Below are 25253 nucleotides of genomic sequence, written 5' to 3' on the forward strand. Positions count from 1 at the left end.
ATTATTTTCAGTGAAAATTATTTTCAGTGAAAACTGAAAATAATTTCAGTGAAAATATTTTTCTCAAATTGTAACTGTGTCAGTACTCCCACTTTAAATAAATCATGGTTAGATCCTGGAGAAACCTATTAGAAGAAAACAAACATCTATGTCAGGTGTCATCCACTTTTCCTGGTTCAAGAGAAGCTGACTCCATTCACTCAGTTGAGCAATTTAAGCTGATTGGTCACCTTTTCCATTGAAAATATGTAATTGTGCTGTGTTAAGGATATCTAATGTAATCTGGGAAGTTCTTCCCTGTTTGCAGATGTTCAGGGATTTTCTCCATTTTATGCAGTGTGAATTAGTATTTGAACTAGTGAGAGAAAAATGCTTAAAAAGCAAAGAGAGCGAATACTTTCCACATGAACACTTTCTATGGATCTTTTGGTCTTTTAACACAGCAAAACTGGACAATTCATATAAGACATGCAAAGAACTGTATATTAAAACAGCAATTTTAATTTTGAAGAAATATTGTTTGACAATGATTACACAGATTTTCCTTCCAAACCATTTAATTTAAACCATATTTAATTACATTTACTATATTCCAGTGATTTAATAAAGTATGACTTTAATTGCAGTATCCATCAAAATATAAAACTTTTAATATAACAGAACTCCTTCGATCCCACCAAAGAAAAGCAGTGGAGCAAACTCTTTGCCAGGATGCTCTCAAAAAACCATCTTTGAAACTCTGTTGGAAATTTTGTCCTTAACCACTCTGAGTTACAATAAAGTGGGATGAATTCTGCTTGTTTTCATAATTTTAGAAGAGAGAATTTTAGAAGAAGATTTTTTAACTATCACTGATTATTTTGTAACTTGGGAATAGTTTCCAAGAAGATGAATACTCTTTGAAAACCTTTCTTTTCTCCTCAGTATTTTGAGGCATTCTGTGACCTAATGCTTCCTTCTACATTTTAAGTGACTTCAATTCCCAGTTGCTGCAATGAGCAGGGATAATGCTGGCCCTGTATAACCAGGATTTATCTCCCCACTGTATTGCAATGCTATGTAAAGTTTCCCAAGTAGCTCTGTAGAGCTGTGTAAACATATTTGTCATCAGTAAAATAATTGAAAGGTGCTATATAAAACTAACCTCAAGTACATAAGGTACATGTATGTATTACATATTATTGCAACCAAATTTACACACTTGTCTTTGTTGTGGCTGTTTTTCTTTTGCATTTCCCTCACAATAATCAGCATACCTTCACTCAGAGATTTTTGTATTACATAGATTACCATCTTTTGGGGCAAGAATCTTGCAGGCATTTAAAGCCGCATGCACAAGCCTTTGAGGTTATATTCATCATAAATAATGAAATTAAAGTGCACAGAATTCATAAAAATCAAGCTATCTGAAGGTTTTGTCAGGTCAATGTTTAATTTAAAAAAAGTTTTAATAAAAATTCCACATGTGGGGCTGCAGATGTTAGGTTATGAATTAGAAGATTTGAGGTTCTCAGAATAATAACCAATAAAAAACATAGTGTGTCAGCAGTGTTTCCTCTTCCAAACTTGGACGAATCATGTTAGGAAAGACACAAATGATTTTCTCATGCTCTAATTCTGATAAAAGTCATTACTACAGCCGCTGGGTGAGTTTTCTCCTTTCTCAGGGCTAACACTGCAAACGCAAAGCAGTATTTTTTCTGTAGAATCCTTTGGTGCAGCTCTCTTTTTCTACAGAGTCCTTTGGTGCAGACCAGTCCTACTGATGGTGAGGCACTGTCTGACGAACGGCTGTGCAGTCCTGTCATTGGAAAGGCTTGGAGTTGTGTCATATTGATAAAAAACCAACCAAAAACCCAAAACCCGATCAGCCAACCATAAAAACAACCCACAAATCCAGCCACAAACCCCAAACAGACAGTTTTGAATCTGTTCCAAAACTCATGTTCTTCCTAAATTTGCTGTGCTGTTTTGGGACAAAGTCACAAAATGTGCTTCATCTGTTTTCCAGCCAGCACTTTTGGGGAGCTATCCCACACTTGCTGGGGCAGACTTGGCTTTCTGAATCCCAAGTAACCAGGGGACCTCATTTGCATGGGAGGTGAAATTGAGAGCTGAGACAGGTTTGGGAGGCACATGTGCAGCATATGCATCTTCCCTGCTTTTCCAGCCAGCTGGCTAGCTGCTGACCCTCTTTGAGCTGAGAGGTTGCTCTCAGGCAGTAATGCCAGTGTTGCTGTTGGTGCAGGGCCAAGGATAGTGCCCCTTGTGCCACTGGACTGAGGTCACTCAAAGGGATGGTCATCTGGGTGCAGTCTGATTGCTGGAGGAGGATTGGGACACGCATCTGCAGAAGCACCTGAGCTCCACCCATATAACTGACACCTGAATCCTGCTTTTACCAACAAACACATAGCTTTAGAGAAAGGTGGGTGGAGAGGGCAAGAAAAGCGTGTTCAGAAAGTTGTGTAAGCTCACTCTGCGCACAGTGTGATAGTTGCAATATCAATTATGCTCCCCAGCTTCCAAGAAACAGCTGACCACAAGGATGAAACTTGTGTGGGAGGAAGAGGGAGCATGCTTGGCAGCTATCCTCAGACGCAGGAGTCGCTGCCACAGGAAGACAGGTTAGTAACAAACTGGACTTACTTGGAGCACACTGTAAGATTTCCCAGTTTCAGCCTCAGTTCCTTCCATGATAATAACTCTCAGAGGGAAAAAAAGGAGGAGACAATGGGGAAATTTTGCTCTCTGCAAAACTTTCACGTTTATAATGTACTGAGTTGAAATGAAGATGGGGTTAAAACTGTTTTGTCCTGTAGCTCTGGGAGGCTTGTAGTTGTGGCTTGTATTTTCTCTTGTATTAAACTAACATGAGTATGTAGTTCTAGATATCTGTACTCTCAAAGGATATTGAGATGAGAGCTACAGTAATTCTGGGAAAAGGGAAGATTGTTCCCCTTTATTCTGGACATATTTTAGTATTATCTGAAAATAATAGTGATATTTAAAAATATTGTAATCTTATGGTTTCACAAAGAGGAAACATTAAACTTGAGGTACCTTGGGAAAAATGGTACGTTAAACAGAATTTTGTGGCTGTTTAAAGATGTTTATGAGTTTAAAGACTGATTTTTCTTTTCCTTGGGCCTTTACATGTTGCTGATATAGAAAGAACAGTCATCAGTCATTTTTAGCTGCTGCTTTCATAAGTAGGAACCAATAAAACATTTTAGGTTGGACACATACATGTTATGTTTAGAACAGCCACCCACTATCTACCATATGCTGTCACACTTCACAGAACGAAAAAGACTGAGTTTCCTCACTTGTTTTTAAGGTGTTTTCTCTTTAGTACCTTCCTCCATACACTTAATTTATTTTGAAATTTACAAATGACAGACACTATTTCTTTTTTAAAGTAGACTGACACGCAGGAAGTCTGTGTTTCATGGTTATGGTATTGTAATGCTTCCAGCTTTATATTTTCTACTTCATGAAGAAAGTTTGCTGAAATGGACAAAGCTCTGCAACTAAATTGAAAATCTAGTACAAACTACCTCGTTATAGCACGTGAATGAGCTACAGAGTACCCAAGTGTCTGGGGCCCAAACCAGCAAACCACTTTGGAAGTATGCAAAGAGTCCTGGAAAAAAAAAACAAAAAAAAAAAAAAGAAAAAAAGAAGAAGCTATTGTGCAAGGCTGCAAATGTTTGCAGAACACATTGTAGGTATTTTTCCAGATTTGCCAAAATGCTCATGACTTCACAAAATGGATAGTTACTGAAATAATACAAGATTCCTTATGTCATGATCTTATCTACAGGTTATTTTGTAATAGCTAATACTTTCCATAAAGCTAAAACCAACACTGAGCTCTATGAAAGAGCAGTAAATGGCTGAAAACTTGGGCTGTGCATAGTTTCTTGTCTGGTGTGGTAGGGAGGGGTGAAATGCCTGTAAATCATGTTCCTAATGCTCCCCCGTGAGCAAGGACCCTGCTGGGTCTATCCTGGAGGGCTTTAAATGCCAGCATGGAACCCACAGCGGGGCTGATCCCTGGCCTGGGCATACTGTGAAAGTGCAAAGGTAAACTAAAGTTAAAACTGACCCACAGTCCTGGCAAGTGTGGCAGGGCTTCCTGGGTGGCACACAGTGGAGGAGGCCAGACCACACATGCCCTGGTGCTAACATGGCCACTGGGAGTTTCATAAACCTTCCTTCCTGAGTCAAAGAGGACAGTTAGCCACACAGGTTTTCGCTGAATTGCATCAATGTGCAGAATACTTTTGAGATGAGATGACTTTCCCCTCTCCCAGATACCTTCTTCATTTCTAATCTGCCTCATTCAAACCTACCTGATAAGCCTGAGGTACTCACAGGCGCTGGGCAGACTGCCTGGTAACTGGGACAGTTTTCCCATTTAGTCTCTGCCATTTTTCTACTCATCTTATTCTCCTGCACTTTTGTCTTTGAGTATTTTCAGACCCCGTGCATACACATGAGCAGAACAATACAGATTTAATCCATGTCCTCAGAAAGGAGGTTAAACCACAGACTAGCTTATGGCTGCCTCCTGCCACAGGGACAAGGTGGAGTAGATGATGTGGCTTCAGCTGATGGAGAAAGCAGTCATACCCTGCATATGCAAGTCACTGTTTTTTGAAACGGTACTAGCCTCATGGAAAATGTTATTTATTGCTACAGCTTCACAAAGGTTACTGTAATTATAGAACCATTAGACAGCAGGACCTATGGGGCAGGGTCTTTATCGACCCTGAGAAACAGCTAACACACACTGAGATAATCTAAGCAATGCAACCCAGCTTCATCACACTGTCCAGTGAGTCTGCATCATGCTCCCATGCTCACTGAATCAGCTAGATATATAAAGAGAGTAATCTGAAGAGCAATACATGGGCAGTAAATTAGACAGTAGGGAAGAGAGTGCATTGCCTAGTTGTAAAATGGGATTTCTGTGAGGTGGTAGTTTTGGGAGAGCCTTTTAATTGGTAAGGTGTATTACTGGATCAGTCCAGCTCAGAGAGAAGTTCTTACTGGTGCAGTGCTTTCTTTGTGAATGAGTGGTTGGTGTGATGCTTGTGATCTGCCATTCTTCAGGCTCTGGAAATATAAGCCCTAACATAATGGCAAAGGACACCATCTAGCAGTACAGCATATTTACTTCTCCAATAGTAGTACACCCGTAATCATGAAAGACCTTTCCTACGTCTATTCTCCAACCGTTCACCACCCTTACCTTGCCTAGATCCCTCCCAAAAAACCTCCCTTCCCATGCTGCCTACCAGAGGGGGTTATAAAACTGCTCGCCCTGGAGGCATCATGCTGGTCACATATCTTATAACTGTGATCATATTTTGGTAATCTTTGGTTTTTCTTCCTTCATCAACTGAATTGTTTATCAATGTCACTAATTGCCTCATGTGAAACTGGGTTAAACACAGTGAGACAAGGACCAAATAGTTTCTGGTTCTTTTGTAAAGCTTAGTCCTGACACCTCTTAAAAAACCATAAAATTATCCACCGTTCTTTTGCAGAGGAAGATTATTACAACTTTCAAAACACTGGTAAAAGATGGAAAGTGAAGGATGAAGTGCCTTCAGTGTTCTCCAACATGGCCCTTCTGGATCTAAAAGTATATAGAGCTTCCTTTCCTCCGCTCAGAGCTGCTGGAACCCATGGCTCCCTTACTAACAGCTGCTTGGAAACCAGCAGAGCCTCAGGATCCAGTGTTTCAAAAGTACCTAATCATGTATTTCCATCTTGCAATCTACCCATTAATATTTAAAGAAGCCCCAAGCAACACGCTTTAAAGAGCAACTGTGTCAAACTGTCATGGTGTCAATTCCTTTGCTGAATTCACTCTATATTCAAGCGGAGCACATCAGTGCTATATGTGAATTCTAAATCAGCATTAAGCAGTGGCTCATTCCCAGTGTAACCATTGCTGCTTACAGGCCTACTGCAAGGTTTTTATTCTGGTTTTGTTACCGTCACAAATATTTCTGGGAGAAGTGGCATTCAGGAGGTGGCCAGAATGGAGTCTCACTTGTGATTACTTTGAAAATTGCCATTTGCTTTGTGGAGTCTGAAGTGAACACTATCCCTGTGAAATCAGAGCAGCAGGCAACTATCACCTTTACAGTTTCTGTTGTCATCACTGTCCTTAAACATTAGAATATTCCTATGTGAAAGCTAAAGAGCAAAGGGCTTTATAGCCAACCTCGAGTGTGGAACACCTGGGAAATAACTACACAGGCTGTGTGCAGGCACGTGGAGGCTGGGAATTATATCCTTATCATGTATGTGAGGAAATGGGGAAAAATCTAGGTTGATAAATGAAAATGAGAGAGAACATGAGGAGAAAGATTTATGGAGAATAGATGTTCCAGCTCCAGGCACAATGCATATTTGTTCTAAAGCAACAAATCCATGGAGTAATTAGAAAATGTAAAGCACAGAATAAATGCTAAGGGATATTTGTCCTGATGATTTATACTTATATAACATTCCCTTCCAATTAAATTTACAGCCATTAGGTGTACCTATATTTTTGATCTGTTAGTTTTGTAAGAGTAATGCACTCAGTCCCATTAAGGAGAAATGAACCAGATAAGGAAACTCCTGGATGGGAGTGTGGATGGGCAATTCTGCAGCCTTATGCTTTATTCTCACAGGATTTACAGGCAAGTGGGAATATTGAGGGGGAGAAAAAAGTCTGGCATTGTTGCAAGAATAGTTTGGAGCTCATCAGACAATCTATGCATATTTTCACAAATATTTGGAGGGGGGATGGGGCGGGGAGAGAAAAGTACATAATTTAGACCTGCAAAGAGGCATGTTTAACTTGCACTCTACTCTGACCACTTACATGGAACTTTACTCCCCTCCACTCTCTAAACACAGATAATTGCCATGGCAACCACTGTATTTCAAGACTCTTACACATATACTCGCACCTTTCTTAAAGAAACACAGAGCACAACAATGTGGGATCGACATAGTAAATCACTGGGATGTTTTTTATTTGTTGTTAGCCAACTGTCAAGATTTAGGGAAGAGCTGAAGACTTTCAACCCATATCAGTTTCAGGCCAAAACCAGAAGATGTTTAGACAGACACTTTGACATCTTTACTAAAAAATTGGACGTTGTTTGGTAACTCTGGGCAAGGGAATGAGTGATGATCTCTCTGGGTGCAGGGTGAGAAGATTCCTGAGCTAGGGAAGGAGATTAAGGGCCTAAAACTGAAAACCAATGAGCCACCCTTAGGATTAGACACTAATTTATCAGAGCAAGGACCTGTGACACTCGAGGAACTCCTTGGTAACACAGGGAACTTTCAACATTGCCAGACCTGGAGGGTAAATGCACTGGACAATTGCCATCAGCTCCGTTGCTGCTTGCTATTTTCAAGTTTTTATTCCAGCAGCCCTGCAGAAATCCAGACCCAGCCTCCTAGGTCCTGTGCAAACACAGGGCAGGAAAACCCCCCTGCCCCCAGAGCTAATGATACAACCTTCTCAGAAAAGCACCCCAGCCTGTCATACCTGGGTGTGCAAAGGGCAGGGAGTGGGAAAGGTGCCAGGGTGTGAGGCAGGTGCAGAGCCAGCATGTCAGCACCAGCCCTGTCCTTGCCCTGTGCTGCCTCTCCCCAAGGGTTTCCTTGTTTACTTCAAGTGTCTGACATGGATCCAGGAAAGTGGCACCTGAGGGAAGGTGCCAGGCCTTTGCCCAGAGGGCAGCATCCAACGTGCAGGCATAAACATCATTGGTTGCTTTCTCCCAGTTATTGATGATTAGCAAATCAGGAAGTAAGAAAGAAAGATCGGTGTTGTTTTATTTGGGAGTGGAACATGTTCATTGTTTTATTTATTTATTATTTGTTTTAAAAATTTTTTGGGGTGTGTGTTAATGATCTAAATCTGTGTCTTTGCAAAACTGGACTTCTACCTCTGTTGGTTCTCACGTACTTTATGAAGCATTACTAGATGGCATTATGAAGATGTGAACTTTCAAGGAAGGAAGGTCTGAACTATTTGAAAGAAGCAATATCTAAAACAGCTTGTATGTCTAAAGTGCAATTAAACCCTGAATTCTGAAGTATCCCTATGACTCAAAATAGCACCCCTTCTCCCTCCTTTTCAGAAAAAAATCTGTCTGGGAGTAGGGATATTAATTTGCCTAGATGACACATTGATTGTGGGTTTTTTTTGGGAGATTCTTTCATTCCACCTCTGAAGTACAGTTCATTCCCCTTTGGCCTTTGGTATTTGTAATAAATTTCAGGAGTTTGCTCTGAACTGGAAGCCTTCACAGCAATTTCAGTCTACTAAACCATTTCTATTTAGTTTCCACAGAAAGATATTTGCACAAAATAATAAAACTTTTTCCCTCCTTCCATGGAGATTGTGATCATATGGGAATCCTGCTGACACAGAAGTGTTCCTTTTTTTGCACTTCTGGAGAACTCTGCTTAATTTAAGCACATCCATAAACATCTAAGACTTGTTCCTGTGAAACTGGAGAAGGAATAAAGGGTCTTTCTTTCCAACATTCCTCAGAATCTGCTCATTCACAGGTGATAGTGTAAAACAGGGTTACCTTGAGCATGCAAAAACCTTGTACCCCATTCTCTGAAAAGTGATGCTAAGCTTTTCCATTTCAGCTGCCTTACAACCTTTCACAAAAGATGGAAGATGAGAGATAGTTCAATAAAAACCAAAGTACAGAAAGATTTGCCTTCTTTATTTACTTATGTATTTATATAGTCTGGAATTTAGACCTTGATTTTTTGTTAGAGAACTCGACAGAAGTTTTCCATGACTGCCGTTACTGAAATGATACCCCCAGTGTATCTTGTAGAATTTGAAGTCAGTTTTGGAAGAAACTACAATCTTCGTAGGGTAGTGAGAGCTATCCCTTAAGGGGACACATCATCAGGATATGAATTTTGTTTCTTTCAAGGAAAAGGAAAGCAATATTTAGATTATCTGGTGGGTGTCTACCCTGCTGTGATCCACTTGGGTGGCTGTACCAAAGGACAATGGAGGACAGGGAGGCCACTGCCTGCTCTTCCTCCACTGCTGACAAGAAGCAGGAATGGGCTGCACTGGAGGCGCTGGTGCTTGCTGTGCTTGGGCTGCAGCTTTCCCTAGGGATTTTCAGCTAAGCAGACCCTGTCAGTGGCTGACTGGTTTTGTGCATCTTTTCAATTCAAGCCTGAATTTTGCTTCCAAAAGATGGTGCTGGAATTTGAAAGCCAGAATAACCATCTAGAGGTTGCTGCTCCCCAGCAAATGGTACCAAATGCTGCTGCTTCCCTGCAGTGTCGTTCTGCCCTTCCCCTTCCAGAGGGACAACCTTGGGGATCTCCCTCCTCTATCTCACCACCACTCCCCTGCCGACTTACAGGAAATTAATTCGTTTTTGAAACTCTTCCAGGTTTGGCTGAGGTTTGTCAGTGGCTTCAGGGGTTAGCGAGGGGATTGACACTGCCATCATATATGCTTGATTTTCTTAAAAAAAAAAATCCAGAATAAATTTCTTGCAGTTTGTTTCTGTTGAAGTCAAGCAATAGGTCCACTGCCCACCAGTTGTAACTGGCTGGCAGACTTTTTATGGGTCAGCCATTCCAGGGAGCCATGATGGCACACGGGCACCTTCAGGCAGAATATTGAAGCCACCTCCGCAAATACACTGTTTTCTGGGAATTTTCAATCTCACTGGGGTCTTCAAAAGGGCTCTGCTGTATACCTAGAAAGAAGGCTTTGTCCTAGGCTTTATATCTCAGCTTGCATTAGCAAGTAAAATGTATAGGAAGTAAGTGATTCTGTCCCAGTCCTTTGGCCAAAGAATGGTTCTGTGGTTAGAGCTTGGGAAGGGTGTGGTCATGAACAAATCTTCTAATTTCTGCTTTAAATCTTTCTGAAAATCATGAGATGTTGAAAGGATACATGAATCTGATTATTCTTGATGTCACATATTAGAGGTCATGTTTAAGAAAGAGACAAAATGTAAGTGGCTGTGCAGATATATTGCATGGAATTGTAAATGTCTTATTCCTGTTTATGAAACAGTAATGTTGTGTGTGTTTTACAGGCCAGGATAAAACACAGAGGCTGAACTTCTTATGATTTAATGCTAGACTAGGTCACAGGGTTGCAAAATAATGCGGAAACATGGAGTATTTGAGAAACATATGTGCCGAAACATAGAGTATTTGAGAAACATACGTGCTGAAGCACAATTCATAATAATGGCATAACCTTATATCAAGCAGAACAGTTCTATTTGAAGTTCTGTCATTTACTCTGCAGGGTATTTTCAAAGATTTATGTTTATTGTCATCTACAATATGTCTGTTTAGAATGTGTTAAGTAGTATTTTTCACAACAATTTAGTACTGATACTTAAATTCAGACAGATTCTTAGCCAAGTTGTGTCTAGAGGAGAGACAAAGAAAGATAATGGCAAAACAAAGATGACTTTAGCAAACTGACAAACACTGTGGTTTGCCAGCCGCTGACAAACACGAACAGGCCAGTCTAGGACAATTTTGTACACACAGTGTTTTACTTTGGGAAGGTGTATGCTATAAATATACTGCAAGTACCATGAAGTCATGAAGTTGTCTATAATATTGAATGACTATCTCTAAAGAGCTGGTGAAGCACAGATGTGATTAAACAGTGAGTGGATATCTAGCAAGGTTTAAATGTAGCTCCACAGGACTGAATAAAGTCGTTTAATGCAATTTCTTTCTTTGCTGGTCTCCTTTGGCACTGGTCTTCATCTTAAAGCCTGCTTAGAACTTTTTCACTACATCTGTAAACACTCATGGCTACGATAATGCATCTTTTTACTTTCAGACTTTATCAAGTCAATTTGTATATTTTGTTCCTGGCAGAAAGGGCCAGGCTGTGTTCCTTAGCTTTTGTTCCTGACCTGGATTTACCTTACCCATTTTTCACACATCTGAGGTGTTCACACCCTTATGCTCAAAAATGAGGAAAAGATGAGAGAAACTTCCAGAAGCCAGAGCTTTACATTTGTATTAGACATGACTATAGGCTGAGATTAATGGCTTTCTGGATTTCTTTTCAGCATATATAGAAGAGTCTTGGATAACTTGTTCCTACTAAAATCCCTAATTTTTAGATGCCTAATCTAGGGTGGAGGAAACTTTCCTTGTGACAGTATATAATAGCCTAATCATGACCTCCCAGGATTTTAGCAATAGCACCAAATGGCCCTAGGTAGGTTTCAGGCTTGCACTACCTTGGTCACAGTTGCATTATGTTGGCAACAGATCCTGTGGGTAGTTAGCACATTCAGGGTGTGCTCCTCACCTTTTGAATCGATGTGCTCCTAGTTTATTGCATAAATCTGTCTTATAAATCCTTAGGTACAGAGCATGCCATTTGATACCATTAAATATTATCCCATTTCAATTGCTTCACTCCTTAAGGTCATCTAGTTCTTCCTGTTTGCTTGGATTCTCCTCCCTAATAAGAATGCTTTCCAAATTTCTGTTATCAGAAAATTTCTTTAACAAGCCAACATTTTTGTGGCAAGGTACTTCCCCACTTGCTCGCTGTCTTTAGCTGGTTCCTGGTGCACCTTACAATTCTTGTATTAATCCCCACTTATTCCAGATTAATTTTACAAAGAAAGATTGTATCTCATACATAATTTTTTTTAAAATTTGATCTCTCACAACAAGACTTCTTTTGAGTCTGGTATGCTAATTTAGGTAACCTTTTATCCCATCTTCTATTTATCTCCATGTCTTCAATTATTCCTATCATGCATTTTGTTTTCAAGTTGTATATGGTTTTGAATTCAAACAATCAGGTTCCAAAGGTCTAGATTCCTTTTCTCTTCACATTAAGAACTAGGCTTTCCCTTTTCTTGGACTTTTTGTTAGGATGGATTTACCAAACTCCCATGCTGTGTGTTCATTCTTATGTTCTAGTTTTCTCAGCAAAATGAAAATTATAACAGAAGACAGATTTTTAGGTTCTATAACGCAGTCTTAAGCTGGACCAAGGGAAATATAGGTTGGATATTAGGAAAAAGTTTTTTACAGAAAGGGTGATAAAAATATTAGAATGGCTTGCCACGGGAGGTGGTGGAGTCACCATCCCTGGATGTTTTAAAAAAAGACTGGATGTGGCACTCAGTGCCATGGTCTAGTTGAGGTATTAGGGCTGTAGGACTTGGTGATCTTGAAGGTCTCTTCCAACCTTGTGATTGTGTGATTCTGTGATTCTAATGTGCCTGCTCCTAAGGCAATAACAAGGGGTGTTTTCAGTGCTCAAAACCTTGTCCTTTGTAGAGGTCAGCAGTTTGAGGACCACATGCATGTCCATGTTTTATCATGAAGCAGATCTGCTCTGAAACAAAGACACAATAATCACATAGATCTTGGAAATATATAGCTAATTAGATTTAGCATCTCTTCAGTCAATGCATAGCTAACTACTTAATTCTCTCTTCTTTGCTATAGAAACAAATGTTTTGGCCATTCACTTTCCTTCTCTTTGCAAGCTCAAACTCAACTTGTATGTTGACAATCTCCTGTTTCTCTGAGAACTTTTGTGTTTCTGTACCTCTTTTTCCTCTTGCTCCCAGTATCCTTCTAATGTATTTTTCTTGTTGGTATATAATTTCTAGAGAGCCCTCCCCTTTGCTGCTTCATTTAAGAATAATCCAAATGTCGGTGATGACCACACACACATCCTCTTTGGTGTAGTTAGTTTTGAAGAACTCAGTTCCTCAAAATCCTTGTGATGGGTCACAGTCTCCACCAGCAGACAAAGTGCCCCCTCATGGGGGTAGATATGGGCTGGCATTTAGCATTTCTGCCATTTGTCACCTCTGTCACTGGGGGTTCCATCCACCCTCCAGTTCCACCCAAATGTGAAGGCTGGTGGGTTGTATGCTCAAGGCCTCACTAGTCCTTTAAGACCAACACCAACATTCCTCCTGCTTTCTTATTAACAATATACCTAAACAGCTACATCTGCTCATATAACCCTTTGCTCTTGTTGGGCTGATTGCCTGCTCACAGAAATGTCCTCCAAGCAGTGGGCTCATCATGTCTCAGGCTCTTTTTCCTTTTTTCTGTTACTTCCATCTGTCTGTGGCTTGAGACCTATCTTGAGTCAATCTGTCAGCCCTATGCCTGTGCTGCTATCTATCCACACACCAGCTTTTCCTGAGGGCATCCTTTAGATATAACCTGAAAGCAGCAGGCATATTTATTAAAAGCACTATAGGCTGATGAGTTGTGGAGTTTGTCATTCTTCCCTCCTACTCCATCACACTTGAGCTGTTGACCTGCTTTCAAGCTCCCTTTGTATGAAAACCAGAATTACCTCATGTTTGCTGCTTTCCAAGCTAATTTCTATGAAAAGCCTTTTTATAGGCCTAAAAAATGATCAGCTGTGGCTGGTGGAATGACTCTGGTAAAGAAATCCTTCCACTGTTCACTTGAGAGGAGTCTTCCACGTGATGGGAATGTTTGTTCTTCGGTCTGCACCTGAAAGCCCACGTCGCAGTGACTTCAGCTTCACAACACACTTCAGCCATTCTTCTTCTTTGCAATAATAGCAGAGCTGCCTTATGTCACATCCTGGTCCCTGTGTGTCCAACCATTAACCCAGCACTGCCAAATCCACCACTAAGCTGTTCCCCTAAGAGCCACAACTTCATGCCTTTAAACATCTGCAGGGATAATGACTCCACAGCTTCCTTAGGCCGCCTGTTTCAGTGCTTGAAAACACTTTCAGAGAAGAAGTTTTTCTTCCTCCCCAGTCTAAACCTCTCTCAACCGGCAGTCAGAAAACAGGACTAGCTTTCAGTTGACATGAGTTCTGGTCTTTGCTCTACCCCAACAACTTTTTTTTTGTGTCTTATTTTCTCCATCTGTAAGGAAGTTTAAGGTTACCAAAGTCTTTGTTAAGCACATTGAGACAGAAATGCTGTGTATCCAGAAGTCTTTGTGATTTTCCTTTGGAACTAAGCTCTGGCTCCCAAGATCTGGTGTAATAGTGCATAAGAGGTGTTACTGTGTCAGAGAGATGAGGGTACAGCTTCACAGGGGAGGATGGCCACCCTACACAAAATAAAGAGTTCAGTTTCTCACATCCACCTTGCTCTTCACCATCCATTCTTGACTTTCACCTTGTGCTGTCTCTGTGTCCTGTCAGACTCCATATCAATTCACTAAACCAACACTCCAAGCTGGACAGTTTGAAACAGGGCTGACAGTGGGAAGAGAAGGTGGGGGAATAGACAACCTCCTTTTAGACATTTTGCTATGCTGGCTTCACATCAAGTGCATCAGGATGAAAACTGAACCTGTTGAATAAGATTCAGTCCCAGTAAAGCTTTTTTTTTTGTGTTCGATGTTTCTATCTCATTACTAGTGTTTTTTAAGCATCAATGACATGGTGTCTTTCAAAACATAATAACTTCAAGCTGTATATATATTATATTCCAAGGTCCATAATGCAATTTCTCGGAACAGTTACACAAAAAGTTCCTCAAAGCAGTAGTTCCTATTCATTACAAAGGAATCTGGAAAAGTTTATTTTTATTGCTTTAGATTTTCTGATTTATGGGTGTTTGTTTGTGTTTAGTATTGCAAATCCAGATGGTTTTCAGTAGATATTCGTGTAGTCAGAATGATTATGATGTCAGTGTAAAATGAAGGAATCGTGTAAAGGAATAAAATTAGTTTGTACTTTGTATGTGTGCTGTGTTTCAATTAACATGGATATAACTCAAATACTCAGGAAACAGTTGGAAGAAATGCTCCTTTGTGAACAATCAATATCTGAGTTTTATCTGTGGTATCCTAGCTATTCCTCTGGGCTGTCAAGGCCTCCCACCAAAAAAAACCCCAAGTGAGATAAATGTCAGATGGTAAATAGGTTTTATTAGACCTTGGGTATTTAACATGCAAGAAAAATATTTCAGTATAGTTAAATAAAATAGAACTCTCCCAGGGCTTCTTCACACAAGAACTGGTCATGATGTTGTGAACTGACTTCACTGAAGCATAGAAAAAATGGAAAACCTTGGCTGTGAAAGGCATTCCTTATTTACACAGTTATATCCAACAGCAGCAACATAAACACAGAAGGATATAGGCTAGGTAAACTACTTTCTGCACTAAAGACATTACTTTTTTTTAACTACTGTAATTTTTCAATATAAAAGACTTACTGTAAGGTGTAATTTCTTTAAAGTAATGAGCATGTATTGAAATTTGTCCTTCATCTTCTAACCAATATCCCATTATGGTTACCAGATCTAAATATAGCTTTTGCCTGCAGTCAGGGAACATAGTAATTTTACAGGTTTTTATATATTTTCATTCTATTTTTCCAATTTGTTTCACCCTTTTCAGACTTCTGACACCCACATTGTCAGACATAAAGCTTTGCACACATTTTTTCTGTGAAAATAATAAGTGAGGTAAAATCCAGAAAAGTTAGAGTTCACATTTAGTAAACAGCACACATGTGAAATCTTTTTCTGGCATCTATAAGTTCACCATTTTGGGATTTGGAAGCTTAATTAGTATGTGTATGTTTATTATTTTATATATGGAATTGTTTTTACTTTTATGTATGGTATACAATTAGGATTTTCATAAATCTGTAAAATTTATGAGGCAAGATTTATGCAGCTATATAGCCTCAACATTACTGAGTGTTTGGAAATCTTAGCAGTAAAGTGAATCTTCTGAAAACTTAGCTGATAAGACTTCAAAAAGTTGGAAAGATTTTCAATATGGTAAAAAAAATTCCAGAAATTTAGTATATCAAGGGTACAAGGTAACTTGTTTAAAGTGAGATCTGTCTGCCTCTGTTATCATTACTGTTTCCTGAGAGACAGTTTATGGAAGGTGGTTTTATGATACATTCCTGAAACACCTCCAGATTTCAAATATGCAATATAAACCACCTTATGAAAACTGCATAGCTTGCCCTTGATTTATAAATAGTACCACACCTACTTTGGCTGTGCAAAATTTTTAAGTCCTAATGTATTCAGTTAGTAATAAAAATGAAGTTTAACACAGAAAGATTTGCTAAAGAACCAGATAATGAAGGGACAGGAAACCACCTTCTAGATTAAAGTGTGTTGCCTATTCCTAAGGTAATGGATGAAAGAACTTAGCACGTTAGCAAGAATGATTGGAGAAGACCCAAGAAAAATTTCTCTTACCAAGGCATGTTGTGAACAGTTCCTTTAAAAGCTTGTGCTTAAAAGGTAAAGATATTTGCAGTGTTCATCAGTATCAATGGTTTATTAGCAACAAATGAAATAGTCTCAATACAGAATGGTTCACTTTGATTCAGGCAATCACAAATATTTTTGCATATGCAACCTGAATTGTGGAACCCTGGGACTATCTTCCACAGCACAGGAGATATTTCAGTCAGTGGTCAGCAAATACCTTTTGTATGAAAGTCACAAAAAACATCACACAATGCTTTCCAGGACAATCCACTAACCCTATAGTATCTGGAAATCCCCCCAAAATGTCAGTCTAACTAGGATCATAAGAAAAAAAAAAAGACTGTTTTTTCCAAGATTCTGTTTCCTGGACCTATTCTTTTCTGGTTCTGCTCACTTGAACTCATTGCTTTCATATTTGAGCTCTTGGTATTTCTCATTCCATGCACGGCATGCTGGTCTTTTAGTTGATCCACTGAAATGTTAGTATATAAAAAATGCCTTGAACATCTTTTTATGAGTCCCAAGGTGCTCAGCAAGTTAGAGGCAGTTATGCTGAGACAGCCTCAAGAGATGCAGGTTTGACACGCAGTTCTTGTTTTTTTCTTGCCTCTTTAAAAATCCAAGTCTGTAATGCAAATGTGTAGTTACATTTGCAGTACTGTGATTCATTGCTTTATTTTCCACCTGTACTTTCACAGAAATCTCACTGGAATCAGATCAGTGAACAAAGACCAAGGGTTTTGAAGGGAGCAGTCAGAAGGACAATTTTCATCTCTTGCAGATTGTCTGACCTGCTTTCAGTGCATAAATACTGTCAAACATCTGACCTTACCACACACTCTGCACACCTTCATTCCTGACACTAGCCTTCTCCACCTTTGAAACAATGCACTTGTTTCTCTGATCTTGTTCAACTCTGCTGAATGTATGGAAATGAGTTTGCTGTAAAAATATAAATGAAAATAGAAATAAGTGAAAATGGATTCAGCTTCAAGTGTCTTCACAGAACTCAATGTATCTTCCTGGGGATGCCTGTGTTGCTCTCAGAGTGCTCAAAAATTAGGCTGAAATCTGAAGTTTCTCTGTAAATATTTGCTTATATTTCTCTCTTTTCTTAATCACTGTGGTGCTACTGAGTACAGATTGAAGAGGACCCAAAGATGTCCCTGGCTGAAATGTGACAAAATCAAAGCAAGTCCACCTTGCCTTGGCAGATCAAGTACTGCTGAAGGGGACAGATCTCACCAGAGGGTTGCTGTCTAAAAGCTGGAGGTCTGAGCCAAGTCAGTGCTGTAGGGTCTGCTTAGAGACAATGGAAAAAGATAGGCACCGCCCAGTTCTTCACATCTAATTTAGGTTGTGGTTCCCTGAGAGGTAGTGAATGTTATTACAGCTTATTGTTGCTGAAAATGTAAGGTCCCTCCTTCTGCCACCCTCCTCTATCACTTCTGGTCATCTTCTAGCTGTTTACTTTGTGCTGGTTCATCAGGCTCTTCTGTGAACCAGGCACCCTGGTGGAAGGTAAGTCAACTAAAACAAGGGAAGGGAAAGGAATTTGACCAGAGAGGAAGAGTGAAATGCCTTTTTTTTTTAGTGGAAATAAGATGTTGCACCAGGTCAGCTGCCCATGAAATTGCTGCATGAAGCTTCTGCTGGGCTCAGAAATGGGATCACCTCTGGAAGCAGAGAGAGTTTTGATGACAAAGAGAGTCTCAGGACGAATTTTTGAGTGTTCAGCTTTGATCAGAAAAAAATATTAGAGGGACTTCTTGGCATTTTTTATTACTGTAACTCACATATTTCTAATCAATGACTACCTAGTCTGCTCTCTTTCATATTCAGAGGTATAAAATCAAGAAGGGGAGTGAAAGCTAAACTAGTCCTGTTGTCTTGACCCTCTTCAGCTCCAGGACAAATGTTTCTCAGGCAAAACTCTCCTTTCAGATACTTGGGTTGTGTCACCCATTGTCTCCATTTTGTACTTGTATCTCCCTACTCTGTGGGAGTTTGTGCTTGGCTTTGTAATGCTGTTAATGATATATAACTATCTCACCAGTATGACTGCTTCAGTGATAAAAGGAATAAGACATAGAAAAAAATCTCCCATTATAACTATTGGAAGAAGAAAGGTTTCTGTATTTGTGGATGGGAATGATAAAAAAGTGTGAAAAAGGTGCTGATTCTACAGTTATCTCTTGGAGTAGAATTGTACTTTAATTCATTTTCTTGCATAGTACAAAATTAAAAAAATATTCAGAGGATTTTAGAACTCAGGTTTCTAACATGCCTAAGGAGCACAGAGCCTTGTCTACAAAATAGTTTCTCCATTTTGCATGAGTGGTGAGACATCAAGGATGCAACTTCTTCTGTCTCATGAGTTATACATGTACACACCAAGAAGTTTTCCATTCTTGATTTGATAAGCATCAGATAGCTAGTTTAAAAAAAAGCATTTCCAATTTCTGTGTCTTTGCTATTCCTTTTGTTACACTTATAAATCTGGAAGAACACTACCACTTTTAGCACTGGAGCAGCTAACAAATTGTTTACACATTACCTATTCTGTTACCAGGGGAAAAAAATGATGCAGGAAAAGAAGACAAAAAAATAAAGATGGGTATAACAGATTTTAAGTAGAATGTTCCCTTAAGACTCTTGTGATGTGATAGTAATGAAGCAGGGGATGGAATCTAGTGGTGTTCCCTGCATGCATTAGATGTGCAAGCAGGAAAGCTGCAGCTCAAAATGGAAGACCAAATGCTGAACTGCACCATTCTTTCAAGAAGCTTGTTTGACAGTCAATATCATCAAGGGTTTATCAGAAGAGTACACATGAGCTGTACAGCACTCAAATAGTTGCAAGAGCAGAAGTGTCGCGGAAGGGAAGCAAGCTGGTGCCTCATGGCTGCACTCCTCAGGTTTTACTGTGGTACATACAGTAGCACTTCTTTCCATTTGCTTGCTAGATAAGTAGGTTGTTCTGAGCCAGCAGTTGCCCAAGTGGCCAAGAAGGCCGATGGCATCCTGGCCTGGATCAGCCAGGGTGTGGCCAGCAGGAGCAGGGCAGTGACCGTCCCCCTGTACTCAGCACTGCTGAGGCCACACCTGCAATCCTGTGCTCAGTTCTGGGCCCCTCAGTGCAAGAGAGACATTGAGGGGCTGGAGCGTGTCCAGAGAAGGGCAACGGAGCTGGGAAAGGGTCTGGAGCACAAGTGCTGTGAGGAGCAGCTGAGGGAGCTGGAGGTTCTTGGTCTGGAGAAGAGAAAGTTCAAGGGGGATCTCATTGCAGTCTACAAATACATGAAAGGAGGATTCAGTGAGGTGGGAGTGGGTCTCTTCTGACATGTCTCAAGTGAAAGGGCAAGAGGAAATGACCTTATGCTGCCCCAGGGAAGGTTTGGATTAGAAAACAGAAAAAAAAATATTGTCACTGAAAGATCACTGAAAGAGTGATTAGGCTTTGGAATGAGTTGCTCAGGGAGGTGGTGAATTTACCATCTCTGGAAGCACCCAAGACATGTCTGTATGCGGCACCTGGGGATATGTTTCAGGGGTGATTATGGTGGTGCTGGGTTAACCACTGGACTAGTTCATCTAAAGATCTCTTCCAACCTTGATGATTCTGTGATTCTTTGATACTGTTTTGCCTATTTTCAGTCTCCAGATGACCTTCAAATCTTTGAAGAATGGGATGAAATTCTTCTTCAGAAGTTAATTTGTTTTGATGTAATGTAATGGCATGGTGACATAGATAAGTTTGACTAAGGAGTTGGTCTGGGTCTGAGCTCTGACTAAAGCCCAAGTTTGTCTCCTGCCCGTGCTGAGTGGGTGTATGTCTGTGCTCAAATGTGAATTTTAGCCCAGATCAGGGGCCTGCTGCTCCTTGCAGGGATCCAAGGCAGGTCTGCTGTGTATAGTCCTGTGTTTTTCAAAAGGTACAGGACTTTATAATCGGCTGTCCTCATTTTCCATGGGTTAAAATAAATACACTGTCCTGTAGGTTTGGATTTGAGAAGGGAAAAATAAACCTCCTAAATGAGTAAAAAGTATTTACCATCTGGACCAGAAGACATCATGACATTGGTGTCATCATAGGCAAACTGACTGGAATTGAGGGATGATTGAATCAAAGACTGTAGGTATGACTTGTATTTGTGCACAGGGGACTTAGAAGTCCAGGTCCCTATTTAGTATGACTTAGGGAATAAGGAATGCCTGCACTTTGGCAGCTGATACAGGTAAGCCCAAAATTCAGAGATGGTGGTCCATGGTGCTGCAGTCTTTGCTGAAAGAAAAGCTGTGATCTTCATGGTAGAGTCTAATATTCTCTGACCAGCTTCTTTTAGATATTCCACACATGGAGGGAATTATTCTTAATAGCAAATTAGTTATTTTTATATTACACAGGACTTCTTTTTTAGTAGAATGATTCAAAATGTTCTGATAACACAATACTTATGTAAGTCACACTTAGCAAATAATAGCAGTTGCAATACAAAGTTCAGTCAAAATACCAGTGTGATTCCCATCACTGGTGTCTATAATAGGCTCACTAGCTGTACTAGCTGTGTTGGGGAAAGTTGAACATAAGGCAAAAAGTTCTCCATTGAGATGGTGGACAGCCCCTGGAAGAGAGTTTAAGAAATGTCTGGACAGTACTCTTAATCATATGGTTTAGTTTGTGGTAGTTCTGCGAGGTGCAGGGAACTGGGGTCGATGATTTTTATGGATCCCTTCCAACTTGAGATATTCTATGATTATGTGACTCCATGTCTCACTGTCATGACTCTGGACTTCCCCAGTTTCTAGGAAGGGATGAGTGTGTTGAAGCCACTTCAAGCCCACTGTTTTCAAAATTCTTTTGTTAGTTTAGTTTTTATACTCTGCATCGGGCTGACTCCCCTCATAATGGTCTGGATAACTCAGGGAGACATTTAAACCAAGGGCTGATCCACTCAACTGCTGATAGCTACTTATTGAAGACAAAGATCCCCTCCGGCCCTCTTTGTGTTGAGATAAAGTCAACTGCTTTGTGTTCTCTGAGCTTCATGGGCACATTGCTCTTGCCCATCTCCTCTGAGATTTATTCCACTGTAGGGGTTTATTGGTCAATCACATCCACTAGCTCTCAAATGTACCCTCAGTTTAAAAAAAAAAAAGAAAAAAAAAAGAAAAAATCAAAACCCCCATATCAGAACCCCCAAATATTGTGTACTGAATCCACTTTTGAACACACCCTGCTGAATTCCTCAGGCTGCCTTCTTGGCCTGGCAATACCTGTCACCAAAGAGCAGGCACAGATGTTGTTCTGCCCTCTTCTCCTCCATGCCATGAGAGCTGCTTTCCTGCCTCCTCCTGGATATGGTCCCTGACTTGCATTCACTCCCAAATGCAAGGTATTTTTGGGAACAGCTAGGTGGCCACAGGCTGGATCCATATCAGAGACCTCACTAACAGTTCAGCAGATTGGAAAACTTGAGTTATAATACCCGAGGATATGCCCCTGGCCTTTTTCAGTTTCTGGTGACGGGGCTCTTACAGTCTCACAAAAGTATTTAAAATCAGTGAAAAATCTGTTACTGAATACCTTCAGACACATCTGACCTTGAGGCACTTCTGATTTCCAGTTGCAACCTGATCTCATGCTGAGATGAGCCCTACATGGAGCTTCTTTCCATTATCCTTGAATATTTTTTTTTTCAGAGAGAAGAACATGAGTAAATGCTTCAGAGACAAAAAACCTCCATGCTCCAGCAGTTCCAGGTAACCAGGAGATGGACTGGCACAGAGTACAGCCACAATGTCAGCTAAATGGGATTGCTGCCTGCATAGATTTGGCCTTAAGAAATGTTTGAATGAACGCAAGAAAATGGGAACGAAATTATATAAACCATTTAACACCTGTTATATTTTTTTGACTTTCAAAAGGTAAAAAATGTGTTCTACCATTCACAGGTCATCTCATTTTGCATGAAGATTTATCAGATTAAAAACTACACCAAACAACAGATGAAATCAATCTCTGAAAATGGCATCTTGCGGACGATGTTTGTTTCATAACAGACAGACTAAGTTTTCTACTTTACTCCCCATTGTATGTTATTAATTCTATAAGAATGCTAAATAAAAAGTGAAGGATTTTTGTTTGACAGCATGCTGGATCACGTCTTTCCAGATTAAGTGAAAGGGTGGCAGTTGGGCTAGCTGAAGCTACTTTGCCATGGAGTATTTTCTATCGTGATTCTTTTGTTAGAAATGAAAGTGCAGCATCACAGCATCATTTCCTTTTCACATTACTGTCATATAAAGACAGTATGATAGACAAAAAATGTTAATGGAATAATTTTAACACCATCTTTGTGTAATGTAGAAATACGTTGCCTGCCTCTTCACACTCACTTGTGATGTGAATAGGCAAAAGAACAGCTCATATTTTTAGGTTTATGAATAGAAAAAATTAGAGATATTACACATGAGGACATGCCCAGTATTATTTTATAGTCTGGAAGGGGGTCCCTGTGCCCATATATATTAAAGAGTGCACCTGCCTTCAATAAGCTGACATCAGGATATGCAACCAAACTGCATGCCAAATTTGCCTTGTAAAGAAAATGTAAAAAGAGCAGACTTAGGCTCAGGAAAAAAAAAAGAAAAAAGAAAATAGGTAAGTATTATTAAATGAAAAGCAATTTTAGTTGAGATTTGGAGACAAAAGTGTTTGAGTGAGGCCAATGGAACAATGGAATCAAAACCCCCAATACCCAGAATTGTAAAGGACTTTTTAAATTTCTTTTTGGAAAACCGCAGCAAATGTTTGTTTTAAGACAGGTCAGCTTGTCATGGGCTTTTGTGCAGATCCTTCCAGTTTTTCAGCTATGTCTTCTCTGCTTAAGAGGCTGATCATATATGCTTAGACCATGTTTGTGGAGAGGACTGCACCCACCTAGGCCCTGTTTTTAAGGGCTGCCTTTTGGGCTGCTCTGTCTTGCTTCTTTGCAGGGACCAGAGACACAGGGAGCCAGCCTGAGGTCTAAGAATGGCCATCAAGATTGCCATTACAGCAGGAACCACATCATGTTCGCTGCTTATCTATTAATGTCATGATCTACATTACTGCAATTGAGAGGATAATTTGGTCTCACGTGAAGATGCAGAAGGGATCTTCAAATAAATGAACTAATAACTCTGAAGTTATTCTGGCTGAAGCAAAACACTGGTGGCTGCCCAGCAGACTTTGATGCACCACAGGCCATTTTATGTCTTGCTTGGATACTGTCAGCCACCCTAAGTAGAGTTGCACACAGCAAACCAGCAAAGGCCATAATCCTCCCACAAAGAGCAATGCAGGCTGTGTGCAGGAGCTGAGCAGAGCCAAAGTGTCCCTGCTATGAGTTATCTATGGGAGCTGGAAGGAAAAATCCCCGAGTAGTTGCAAGCTGTAGGGGGTTACATTGACAGCTTAGGATTTTAGCTTTTATATTTTTCAAATCCTGTACTGCTGTAGGGTATAACTCTAAATGCCACGTAGAGTGTTAGTTACTGTCTTCACATTTTGGTCAGACAAAACAATCCCTCTAGGCCTGAAACTCAAGGACGCTCTACTGCCTCAGGCTAGATACTGCTTTTAATTACAAATCAAGAGATTACTTATGGTGACTCTGATCTATAGAATTCATGAAGCCACCTCTGCCTGCTGGTCCCTCCCCCTTGGTGTAAGTGGGAGGAAGGCTGAGAGTGGGATGATCAGAGTGTGGAGAGCTGTGCTCTCTCAGACTGCCTTGCACAAGCTCAGGAAAGCAGAGGAGTCCTTCAGGACTCTTCAGTTCGTCAGCAGAGGTGGACAGCCCACATCCCAGGGCCTTTGAGGCTCACTGAAGAAAGTGGCTTACTGGAGTAAGTAGTGTGTCTTTGGTTTACCTCAGAAGTCTTTTTTTCATACTTTTGTGATTTTACTTACAGACATTTGATCCAATTTTTGTCTCCCGTTTGCTCTTAGAAGAGTTAAATGCTACTTTTGAAAGCTTCAGTCTTCTGACACACCTGACCATTATGTACAGAAAAGGATCTGTGCCTTCCAAAAATCAGGACCCTCAAAATGAGTTCCTGTTACAAACTATCTGGAGCACATTTTGATACAGATTCTGCTCTTTTGGAAACCTGTGAAATGATTATAAAAAGAGAAGGAAATTGATTCTGAATTTTTCATTAAAGAAAATAGCCTATTAACATTTGGGTGGTTTGAACCTGTGTGGCAGTTCAGTTTGTGGTGCATTTTTGGATGGTTTAAACCTGATTTTATGTTTAAAGATCACAGTTTCACCTGGAGAAGTTTTGGAATGACAGATGCCTTGGATCTCTGTGGCAGTGGAGGGTGAGCTCTCAGAAGAGGAGGAGCACTAGGGACCTGCAGGTGAGGGGTCAGGCTGACTCTTTTCAACCAGCCAGGGACCAGCAGGGACTATCAGTGCAAGTGGTGGGCTGGAGGGTGGTGTGGCTCCAAATCTGAAAAGCTGCCCCCCAGGTCCATGTAGTAAGTAGTGGCTTACAGGCTGTGAGCAGAAACATGATGTACCTTAATCCTGACTCCAGCTCTCACTGCAGCCTTGGGTAAGTAAGCTGCATGGGCCCAGGGAGGAAATGATTTAAAAGCACTGCCTTTGCTCTGCTGGGGTCAGTGCTCAACCTCTGAGGCTTGCTGAGCCTTATGGCCTCTGCCTCAGCTCCTCTGTCCATAGAAATAGTTAAATGCTAGAGGAACTGATGAAATATGTACTTTCTTGGGCAGGTGCAGTGTAAGCTCTCTTAAGAACAACTGCACAACATCATGCAGTAGGACTTACACAAACACCTTCCAATGGAAATTAAAACTGCAGTTAAACTATGCCATCAGTAGCTCTAGTATCCCAATGAAGCAGGAGAGTAGCAGGGCAGTGGTATGGTAAGCAAGAGACACAGAATGTTTTGTATGTCAGG

The 25253-nt window shown here is 40.4% G+C and overlaps 1 long non-coding RNA gene across 1 annotated transcript; it reads left to right on the forward strand.

The window, feature by feature from the left end:
• Positions 1-2481: 2481 nt before the first annotated feature.
• LOC119709401 lies at positions 2482-22338 on the forward strand. Its single transcript, XR_005259350.1, has 3 exons — positions 2482-2627; positions 21984-22043; positions 22236-22338. It is a non-coding gene; the product is annotated as an uncharacterized LOC119709401 (long non-coding RNA).
• Positions 22339-25253: the final 2915 nt, after the last annotated feature.

This window comes from Motacilla alba, chromosome 1 (assembly GCF_015832195.1).
Source record: "Motacilla alba alba isolate MOTALB_02 chromosome 1, Motacilla_alba_V1.0_pri, whole genome shotgun sequence".
NCBI lineage: Eukaryota > Metazoa > Chordata > Aves > Passeriformes > Motacillidae > Motacilla > Motacilla alba.